At 32.1% G+C, this 11,790-nt stretch overlaps 1 long non-coding RNA gene across 2 annotated transcripts; it reads left to right on the top strand.

Moving 5' to 3' along the window:
- Positions 1 to 7,958: 7,958 nt before the first annotated feature.
- On the top strand, positions 7,959 to 11,790 carry LOC107059735 (uncharacterized). 2 transcript variants are annotated; one of them, XR_001472860.1, is made up of 5 exons: positions 7,959 to 8,990; positions 9,080 to 9,209; positions 9,309 to 11,379; positions 11,461 to 11,550; positions 11,639 to 11,790. It is a non-coding gene; the product is annotated as an uncharacterized lncRNA (long non-coding RNA). The 2 variants fall into 2 exon arrangements; XR_001472859.1 differs by having other exon boundaries at positions 9,309 to 11,550.

Consider the following 11,790-nt stretch of genomic DNA (forward strand, 5'->3'; position numbering starts at 1 on the left):
AAAAAATAAAATAAGAATAAGAAACTCAAATAATTATAATAAAAGAAGTCAAAAAATAATCTACGTATGAAAAAAGATTAAAATATACCTTGAACTTTGCTAGAAGAATCATATATACCCCTAAATAATTTTTAACAAAATTAAAAGTCAAAAATATAAATTTAAAACTAACTTTTTCACTTCCGTTAAATGAAGGGTATATGTGAGCTCATTTTGTAACGGTAGGGGTATATGTGAGCCGTTTGTATAACGGTAAGGGTATATATGAGCCACTTTCATAACGAGGGGCATATCAACTCCAAATGACAAAGTTGAGGGGTATATCAGGCCCTTTTTCCTTTTAAGTATGACCTCTAACTTTCATAGGGCACAAGTAGACACTTTAACTTTTCAATTCTTAAACAAAAAAACACGCGAATCCAACAGCCAAATTGTGTGATATACAAACGCTCCTACGTGGCTTATTGAGCCACTCAGTGGCTGCCACGTAATTAAAAAATTACACGTATTTTATAATTAAAAAAAAGAAATTAAAATACAAAAGGGTAGGGTCGTATTTTCTTTTCCCAATTTGCTCGACTTTCACTCAACATCAGCGGAGCCCTAGCCCTAATTTCTTTGTAAATCACAGTAAAATTGTGAAGATTTGTGGTCAAAGTTCTTATCTTTTGGATGTTTATGTGTTGTTCTTCCTCAATTTAGTCTGGTTATGTTAATTTTTGCTTTTTGAAAGTTTATTTTTGGTAGAAGCTGTCACCATGAATGTAAATTCACTTTTTTTTATACTTGAATTATTTGCAGACCAAGAAATCTTCGTTATAGCTCTTTTTACACAATGACAAAAAAAATTAGAAGCCATTACATAAAAAAACGACCAAAAATTGTGCACAAAAGAGAAAAAAGCCTAAGTACTAGAATTAGGAAGAAGAAGAAGAAGAAAAATGAGATTTTGATTTGAAAAAAATAAAGATATATTTAAAAGGGATTCATTAAGGGTAAAATTGTCATTTTCGCTTTTTTTTTTTACTGTTGTCGGCCTCGAAAAATACCCCTGACGCGCCTGAATTGCGTCTCAATCACGCGTTATGCCAGGTTGAATTCGCGTTGTTTTTTTGTTTAAGAATTGGGATAGTTGAAGTGCCTACTTATGCCCTTTGAAAGTTTTAGGTCATACTTAAAATTCGAAGCCAAGTTTAGGGTCCAATTTATGTATTATGCCTTCATTTAAAGACATAATACATAAATACACGATCCTTAACTTGGCCTCAGTCAGTAACTATGACCTTTAACTTTGGATGTGCACGAGTAGTTATTTAAATTTATATAAAATTGAACAAAAAAACACACACATTTTCATGGCATCCTACATAAAAAATTTATGTCCTATGCGACGTCCTACATGTATTATGTCACATAGGACATGTGTGTCTATATATTCAATTTTATACAAGTTTAAATGCCTACTTGTTCATACTTAAAGTTGAAAGGTATAGTTGTCCGCTGAAACTATGTTAGGATCATGCTTATGTATTATGCCTCATATAAACAAGTCAGAAGATACGTGATATTTTCTGTCCTTTAGTAATCTTTTTACAAATTTATATTTGGATAGTTTCAAATGTATATTATAAAATGATTAATATATGATAAATATAATTATATTTTTGTTTATATAAAAATAGCTAAAATCATAAGAGATATATTGTGATCATATAATATAGTTTGTGAAAAATCATAGAAAGTACGTTATACGGTATAACTTACCTATATATGAATTATATATTGATTATATATCATACATCCTCTAAAAGTTGAATATAACATAACTATACATAGAATATACTCTGAGTATACTTGAAATATACATTGATTATTCAATCTCAATCAACTCAAAATTACATCTAAACTATCTCAAAACGTTTGATATGATTTTTTTTTTATGTTTCGAGTCTATTGATACATAATTTTCTAAAAACTATTCATATTCGTGGTACATCGAATTTTTACAAAGAAGAAAAAGCTGGAAGAAGAAGAGGAAAAAGAATCTAAAAGAAGAAACTGGTAGCAGAAGACGACGACAATAAAGGTGGAGAAGAATTAACCATTTTTTTTATAATTAAATTGACTGAATAATCATTTGATATAATTATCCTAACAAAAATGGTCTCTATTTTATTTATTAAGTGTTAAGGTGATGTGCCTTAAATCTGATCCAAGAAGAAGAAGAAATTGAAGGAAATGTACTTATGACTCTTTATGTGAAAAATTTTAAAATGTCAATATTTTAGCATTTAATGGACCCTCTTATCAACATTTTCAATATTTATTAAAAATGTCAATATTTTAGTTTGTTATTGTTCTGATTTATGTATTTCCTTTTGTTTGTTTGATTTGAAAGAATACAATTATTTAATAATAGAAAGGAGAAAATCACGGATAGAATATTTTAAAAAAAGGAACATATCACTTAAAATTCTCATCAGTTACAATTTCAAAAGTAATTGATTGTATTCATTCCAATATGTATGAATTATGATATGTGTATTTGTATTCATTGTGGTTTTCATGTAATGACATTTGTATTTTTTTTATTAGTTTGTATTCATTCCAATAGGTATACCAAATTTATTTGTAGTTATTAAGAAAAATATTTGTATCCATATACTTATGTAAACTCGTGTTCATTCAGAAAAGATACAACATTGATTTGTATATTTTTCAAAAACGTATATTCTTTCTTAAAATTCCAACAAAATTTGTATTCCAGTCATCAAAAACATACAAATTTACAATCAAAATTTGTATTTAAAAAAAAAATGTATTTCTTATTTGTTATGTATTCCAAAAATATATTGTATTCAAAGTTTATTTTATAGAACATCTACTAAATCAGATTCCAAATTATTTTGTATTCCAAGCATCCAACATACAAAAAAAGTCAATAATTATTTTTTAACTTTGAAATATGGCTGATGATTTTGTACTTGCATTTCCTTTGGGTCCTTCTGCATGTGAGAAAGATGCAAAAATACTTCAATTCCTTGAAAAGATAACTAGAATTGTTGATGTCGTCCAACAAAGTGTCTTAGATGAGATATTGATCCGAAACTCACAAATTGAATACCTCAGTGACTGTCTAACCTTTAAATTCAATATTCAGATAGTAACTTATGAAGATCTTCAGATCCAAAATATAAAAAACGTTCCAGATCCATTTTCGAATCACTTTTTCAATAGCCATTTTCGAATCAACAGTTAATGAATACCTGATCGTTTTTGTATTTCACCGACAATCTCAAAGCTCAACGAAATCAATCCAATTCACTTCAAAATCTTAATCGATTATTTCAAAATTTTCTTCCCTAATGGAAACAATCGCAAATCAGTCGGATTCACTTTGACAAAGGTTGAAAATCTTTTGAATGATTTCTGAGATTTTTTCGAAAAATGGAGGAATTTGATTTAGAAAACGCAAGGTTTACGTTAGTTAAAGATGTGGAATAATGGAAGAAATTGTGAGAGAGAGAAAAAGAGAAAGGATAGAATTTTAGTAAAAAATTGAGAGAGAGAAAAGTATTAATGGGGTCTTTGTTTTTAACTTTCACACGTAATGAAGTAAAAAAATTGGATAAATTTGAGAAATAAAAGGAAGGTAAATGAATTATATTAGGATGCATTTTCTTTGCTAAAATATTGACATTTTGACATTTTTAATAATTATTTTAAAGTGTAGATGCTTTTAATAATTATGTTAGATATTTGACTAGTTAGCTAATTTATCCTTTAAACTATGAACGTTGCAATTTAAAAAATGACTGATTATTTTAAATATATAGCATTTAAACATTTAAAATGATTGTAATACTTTTGGTTGCTTATCGTTATGGTTGAAAAATTAAATTGTATCGTAAAATGAATCAGACATATTAAAATTTAATATTTGATTTGATTTTAAATTAAGAAAATCAATAATGTTTAATTTGATTTTGATTTTATTTTAAAATAAACCAAATTGAATCGAGTTACCATAAATTTTATAATTATTTAAATATTATTCATAAATAAAATATAAAAACTCATGTTAGTGCTTTTGGTACATAATTTAGTTGTACTCCTCCATGGGTAGTTAGACAATTGTTGAGCTTGAGGTTTTCATTTTATTTTTTGCTATAAAAAATTAGTATTCTTTTGATCTTCAGTGTATAATGATTTTAGTATTTGCCTATTTAAATTTCTTTATTTGTGTAAAAATAACTCTAATATTGTTTAATTGATTAATTGAATCTACAATAGCTTTTATATGGATTGTTCATGTACGAGGTGTCCGTGTCTATTGAAAGATGTATGCTCTCATCGCACTTATTGCTTTCAAATTGAAAAAACTAAAATACCCGAATTAAATCGAATCGAACTATAGTTATTTTTTTATTTGATTTTAGAAATTTAAATACCGACTGTTTGGATTATAATTTTAACCAATAATCACTCCAAAACAAACCATGAAAACCTCTAAAATAATACTCAAATATACAAAAAAATATTTAATTTGTTGTTGCGTTAAAATTTTTCTTCTCCTCAAATATTGCAGAACCTAATAAATTGCTCGCTCTTTCTTTTTTCAATATGACAGAAGGAAGAAGTTTTGGGAAATATTTAGGGTACCCTATCTATGTTAACAAGGTGGATTGGAATGACCTTCAGTTCCTACTTGAGAACTTCAAGCGCCGTTTGATGAGTTGGAAAGTTAACTTGTTTTCTGCTGTGGGAAGAGCCACTCTTATCCGATCTACTCTTAACAGTCTTCCCAACCACGTAATGCAACTTATCAAAGTCCCGGATCATATGATCAGATGGAACGCTGTGAGCGTAACTTTTACTGAGGAACTACCTCCACCCATAAAAGGCTTTATCTTCTTAAATGGTCTTATATTACTCAACCAAATGATAGTGGTGGACTGGGTATTCAAGATTTGTGCACTAAAAATAAAGCTCTTCTTGCGTCAACTGCTTGGAGACTTTTCCAATCACCAAACTCCCTTTGGGCTAAGATTCTCTACAACAAATATTTAGAGCGCTCTACTAGGCCTACTACTGCTTCTCGTACCTGAAAAACTCTGAAGCTTGGCTGGGCCAACTCTAGACATGGATTGCTATGGCGGCCTTCTAGAGGAGATCATATCAATCTCTTTCATGATCCTTGGTATACCCCAGGTGTCAGTCTGCGGATGCTTATTGAGGGACCTCTGACAGAACGAGAAACCACCTTAACGGTAGCTAATATGCGACAAGTTCGCAACTGGTCTCTTAATGAGCTATCTTTTGAATTACCCCATAACATCATGGCATCAATCGACTCTGTTTATTTTCCCCGATTTGCAATATCGTTTGATCATATTTCTTGGGGTTTGACGGAGACAGGCATCTTCTCAGTTAAGTCTTGCTTTACAGAACTTAAGAAGTTAACTAACTTAGAGTTGCAACTGAATTCGACTACCAATGTTGAGTTCTCTTGGATCTGGGGAATGCACCTTTCTCTTAAGCTTAAGCAATTTTTATGGCTTCTCAACCATGGACGGCTGTCGACCTCTAGTTTTCTCCATAGCATCAATATTATCCAATCCCCTCTTTGTGTGCTTTGTGATTTGCGAGTAGAAGAGACATGTGCTCACTTGTTCCTTTTATGTCCTAAATTAGCATCGTTATGGTCTGAGTTAATCAACAAATTGATTCACTGGGTACTTCTCCTCTGCTGGAAATTTCAATTTGGTTGTCTCGCTTTGTAACACTTTTGGGTGGTAGATTTATTCACCGCATACCCGCTTCAACCTTCTTTCCCTTCTGTCTCTGGACTATTTGATTGGCACGAAATAAATATATCTCCGAGAGGCACCCTTTCTCGGTAACACCTTCGTCCATTGCAAACGTGGCAGGTGAGTACTGGTTCATGGCGGGGAATCCAAAACCAAATCGTAGTTCTGTGCGCATGTATGTCAAGTGGAACCCGCCTACAAATTCCAACTTTATGCTTAATACAGATATTGGTTTTGATTCTGCCTCAGGCTTATCAACCTTAGGGGGTGTTTTTAGGAATAGTGTCAGAGATTGGATTCTTGGATTTACAGACACTTGTCCTACTTCAAAGCCTCTTGAGACGGAAATGCGGGCCCTGTTGCTAGGACTCACCTTAGCACTGCATGCAATATGAGATGATGCATCTGGAGATTAACATTGACTCACTACAGTTGGTACACATGTACGTTAAACTCCCCTCTGTTTCATGACTCTCCTTTGTTAATTGATTGTATGTACCTCCTCCGCAGAATGGGTGATCCACGGGTTAGTCATGTTTACAGGGAACAAAACAAACTAGCGGATGCTTTAGCTGCTGTCGCCATAACTACTACTTTTGTGAATAATAACACTATGTTGTTTTGGAACTCTCTAGCATCCTTGACGGATATTTTGCGGGCTGACAAGAATGGAGAGTTGTATAGTAGAAGAGTGCAGGTTGTGTCCCACTCCAGTAGGTTAATGTCTAATACTAGTTCGGTTAGGCAGGTTGTACATACATCCTCCGCTAGTTCGGTTGTTTCTGTAGTGGCACAGCCATAACTTATGACCCTGTAAACTGTTTTGTTATATGTTATTTACTCTTTTCTTACAAAAAAAAAAAATGCCATTTTACTAGGTTAAGTTAAATAAAATAATATTAAATATTTTCAAAATTTATAATGAGATTATGGCCAGTAGAGATAAATATACATTTGATATTCAATTTCTTTGAGCTAAGTTTTATATTTAATTTATAAGAAATTTATTTAATATGTATAAATTATTAATTTATAATCTTATACTTACTTTTAAAATTTTGAATCATAAATTTCATATTTTGAATCGATTTATGAAATATACACAAACTAAATAATACTATAAATTATATATGATGATAATAAGTTTCACATTATTAATACAATGAACTCTTTTTATTAAGAAAATATATAAGTAGTAGAATAAAAATTTACAAAAATAATATATTTTGTATGTAGTAATTATTTTTTTTTGCGTATCAACTACGCGTGTATTTACCAGTTCAAATAGGCAATTTTAACCTCATTATTAAAGGGCATTGAGCCACCCCTATATTATTCTTTTTCTTAATTAACGAAGGAATTCTTGCATGTTGGAATTTCGGAGATATGTCCGATCAAAACCCTAAACCCTAAATCTATTATCTTAATATTCTAAGGAAAATTCAAGAAAAGAAATTTTTCAAGAACCTGTTGGCTTTTTTCAAGAAAATTCAAGTACTTTTTTAAAAATAAGTTAAGTTGTCATTCTGGCAGTGTATGTTAAGGATGCTCAAGAATTTGTTTTCCCTTGCTTTCGCCTGTTAAGTAATGTACTTCTCTTCCCATTTTCTTGATTTTATTCTTTTTAATTCATTAAGAAAAAGAAAAATTGTTCTGGTACTTTCCTTTCATCATAAATTCCCCTCATGATCTTCATGTATTTTAAGTCTCATTTTAGTAGCGGCTATATTAATCTATAGATCATGATCGACGCATATGGGTGTTACAATACGTCTTCGATCAAGAAGAACATAATTTAAAATCGAAGATTGTAAATTTGCAAATTCAACATTACTATTCGTTGAACTAATCAGAAATTCCTTTTATATAGTGGATATACATGGACATCAACAATATAAATACACCATTGTTGACTTTTGTGTTACATATATACCTTTTCTTCTATTAGTATGATGATCCATTCTAGTTTCAAATGAATATTTTTATATCACACACTATTTCTTTATTACCATGAGATTTACATCCTTGTAGGACTGTTCTTTTTATGTTTGTTATTCTTATAAGTTGTGTTCTCCTAGGTTGAACTTTAATCCAGTTTCCATTTGCTATAGGCATGGGATCTGCTATGTTAAGGTCAATGATAATGGTAAGTATTAGTTTCTTTGACATTGATCTAATGCTTTTTGATGGGCATAAGTTCTGCTCAATTTATTATTTTAGTTGTACCTTCTTCTGAAGGATATGGTGTCTCATGAGATGGACTGATACTGAGGAGAGAAAGATATGGTAGTCATTTTGCAAAATATTGGATTGACAACTATTATGTTCATAACTTGGAATGGTTGTCGTAGTATATAGGGTTGCATGCATTGATCAACTGATTGGCTGTTTGACGGTTTGTGTTCGTTACTATCTCTTTACAGATGTCCTTTTATTTATTGTTTTGTGGGTTTACTTGTAATTGAGGAAACTGGGATGGCTTTACACGACACAAAATATTGATTCTTACATTTTGTTTTTGCTTTTATTGTATGATGTTCATGTACGTCGCATTTCTGGTGCCTTATTTGCAATAAAATACTTTCTTTATCTGTACCGCGTCCCAAAACATATATAAATAGAGAGAGATGAAATATATTTTTTGTTGATCACAACTGTATGAAGATATTTTTTGATTATTTATTCTAAGCTAAAGTTGAGTTGGAACATACATATTGGTACTTAGGTACTTTTAGCTAGCTCATAGAGATATTAAATGTCCCTTGTTCTTGTTTGTCAATTATAACATGTCACTTGTTCATTTTTGTTTCATGTTAGATGTGCAATCAACTTGCCAGAAATGATGTGTAGCATTGAACTCCCTTTGTTGGCACCATTGATACTGACTGTGTTAATCTGATAAAAGCTATTTTGATGTGTATTTCAAGAATCTCTTGTGGTGACTAGTTGGTTCTTAATGGTACTTGTACGATGGGTGCCCTTTCCTTCTCTTTATTGAGGATACTGTCGCGAATATCTGGACTGGAAGTGACTTTGTCGGTGAGAGCAATTGTAGAAATAGTCAATCAGCTCCGCCATTTTACCATGGCAAGAAGAAGTTATTTGCCACGACTGAGTTTTCAAGAAAGGCAGCAGGAAATAAGAATATTAAGACTGTTCATGATGTGCCACTCAGGCCAGGTAATTAGTCCTTGAGTGCTTGTTTGTGTTAATAATCAACGATGTTAGAAAATGTGTGCAACTAGTTATTGTTCTTTTCCATCACGCAGAAACTAGAGCTGTAAGGAGACTGCATCATTCTGCAGAAGCTATCTGCTTGGTGCTTCCACGACAGTCATCCCATCAATGTGATCAATCTTCCACCCCAAGTTGTGGTGATGGTGTATTCTCTGATGAAAGGTAATGTTATCAAATTTCTTGGGAGGATTAGGTCTCGTTCTGATATTATCTCAATCAAATATGTTAGTAATTCACACGACCTGATGTTTCTCTCTTCAGGTCAAGTGTGAAACTGAAACTTGTTAACATTTGGAATAGCAAATTACAAGCTCTAGGGGAGTGCACAAGTACACATGATGAGGAGTCAAAAGAAAGTAAACTATTCCTGCGCTGCCATTCATTCCTGACGTGAATAAGAGCTGAATTTTTCTACTGCATGTTTCAGTTAATTAGCTTCATTTCTTTCACCCAGTTTTCAAGATTATCTTAGAGCATTCTTATTAATCATGAAAACATTACAGATTACAATGTCTTTTTCCAAGTCTCCTGGGCCACAAAATAGTCTCTTTCAAATTCCATCTTGCTTGTGTGTCATGCCTGACATTTTTTATTCAAATTTTCAGAATTTTCACAAACAAAATCTTAAAGTTTCTTACTGAAGAAAATGAGTGATATACGGTGCTTTCTCTTTTGCTTCATCACTTTGTGACTGTTTGGCGGAGTTTATTCTTGTGTAGAAACTTAGGCCCACGTCGAGATAGATGAGCACTCCTTTTTACATAGTCAAGGACTATGATCTTTTGTTTGATTCTAACATTTATCTTCGTTGAACATTATACTCATTGTCATGTTCTACAGCATGCTTCAGATGAATGAATTTGTAACTTACTGAATTATCAGGTCCTATCTGGAAAAATGAGGACAACAACCTATCTTGATTCTGAGCAAGAAATGGTATGTTTATTTTGGTCATAGGTAACACTGATTTTGAGTCTTTGACCATGATTTCGCAGGTCATGCCTGTTACCAAATTCAAAACTGGGGTTGGATCTGCAATGTTCATTCTCAAGCTTCAAGATCATTTACCAAGTAAGTTACGATCTTTGTTTGGAGTTTCATGTCACAACCAGTCTATGGAACTTGAGAAAACTGTCATTTACATTGCACTTACTTTTGCAACATGAAGTTATATGTTTTGGTTGAAGCAGTAACATAAATCTGATTCACAAGCAGCTAAAATCTGTCACACTTCTTGCGGTAACATTTTCTAATACTTGTCTCTGTCATATTATACATTCCTAAAGTAAAGTACATGCAAACCATTTGCAAATCGGTCTTAGAAGGGAAAGGTATTGTAGTACTGATTGTAGTTGTTGATACAGGATTAGTTGCTCACCTACTACATTCTCAAACCTTTTACTACAACTTATAGCTTATCTCTTCAACATTTATATTCCTCCCTCCGGTGGATATATGCCTGTCTAAATGTGGAAAAAAAGAATGAAAAACATTTCTTCTCAGACTAGTTATTCTGTTTTGAGGTATCAATAACACAGTTTATATCAGTTCTGTGCTCCATCTTAAGGCTTTCATGTGTCATTTGTGCGCATTGTCTCTTAAGGTCCATTTTATGTTGTTTTTTTTGGTAAAAAGTAAATACCATTGACAAACGAAGGAGCCAATACACCTACAGAGCGGCTAGAATTCATAGCCACCTTCTATGATCTTTTAAGCCTCCTACTGAACAAGAGAACTAGTTACATGAAAAATGTTGAATCAACCTATAATTTCTATGAGCTTTCTTAGATCCTCTAAACAATGCTATTCTCTTTGTATATTCCATTTTATGTTTTAATTGGGTTGGTTATAGCAAGTAAATTATGAATTGTAACTTATAAGGGAAGAGCTTTTTTGTTCTAATACCATCAGTAACTAGACAATGCTAGAAGTTGTTTCTTTTTGAATTATTGTAAGGCCTTGAAGCTTGAATAGCTTCCAACATGATTTGGAAAACTATTCATGAAATCATTCATGTTTTAGGAAAATACTCCACTAGCTAACTAGATTCTCTTGCACGTGTTTCATAAGAAAATGATTGTTTTCTTGATGATAATACAGACTCCGTGTATTTTGGGCATCAATCTAAGTGATGTGGATCTGTTAGAATTTATTCAACAGGCATTAGTCCATCGACTCTAACTAGCTCTCATATTTTACTCTAACCTTGTTTAAGTTCTTGCTTAAATGTCGTGTCATGTTCTCTGAATAATGTATTAGCTTGCTGATACAGATGGAGCATCAATAGTACCCCATCAGTGAATCGGGTCCTGAATAACAAGACTTGCAAGGAGTAAGTTAATATTTAATGATTTTAGATATTTTTCTTAATTCCTGATGTCTTTGTTTTCATTTGTGTTGGAACAATATGAAGTCATGGCATGGATTGCATCGGCATGAAATCAACCTATAATGTGCAGCAAAGTGACTAAGATCATCTGTATCCTAGTGACAAAATTATCTCGTGAGTATACCTAATTTAGTTCTATGCTACCTACCAAGCAATTAATAATTTCGTGCTGAAGATGATATGTAGTCTGTGATCATCACAGTGAAGTTAATCTGGATCTGGAGCACGATGCATCTATAGAGATTCAAGAAATAAATTGTACATCAACTCTCTCTCTCTCTCTCAAAACACACACTCATATGCTCATACGTACACACGCATTGCTGCAACCCTCAATTTGCCTTCTCCACAACC

The sequence above is a fragment of the Solanum tuberosum genome, unplaced genomic scaffold, assembly GCF_000226075.1.
Source record: "Solanum tuberosum cultivar DM 1-3 516 R44 unplaced genomic scaffold, SolTub_3.0 scf00004, whole genome shotgun sequence".
Classification (NCBI taxonomy): Eukaryota; Viridiplantae; Streptophyta; class Magnoliopsida; order Solanales; family Solanaceae; genus Solanum; species Solanum tuberosum.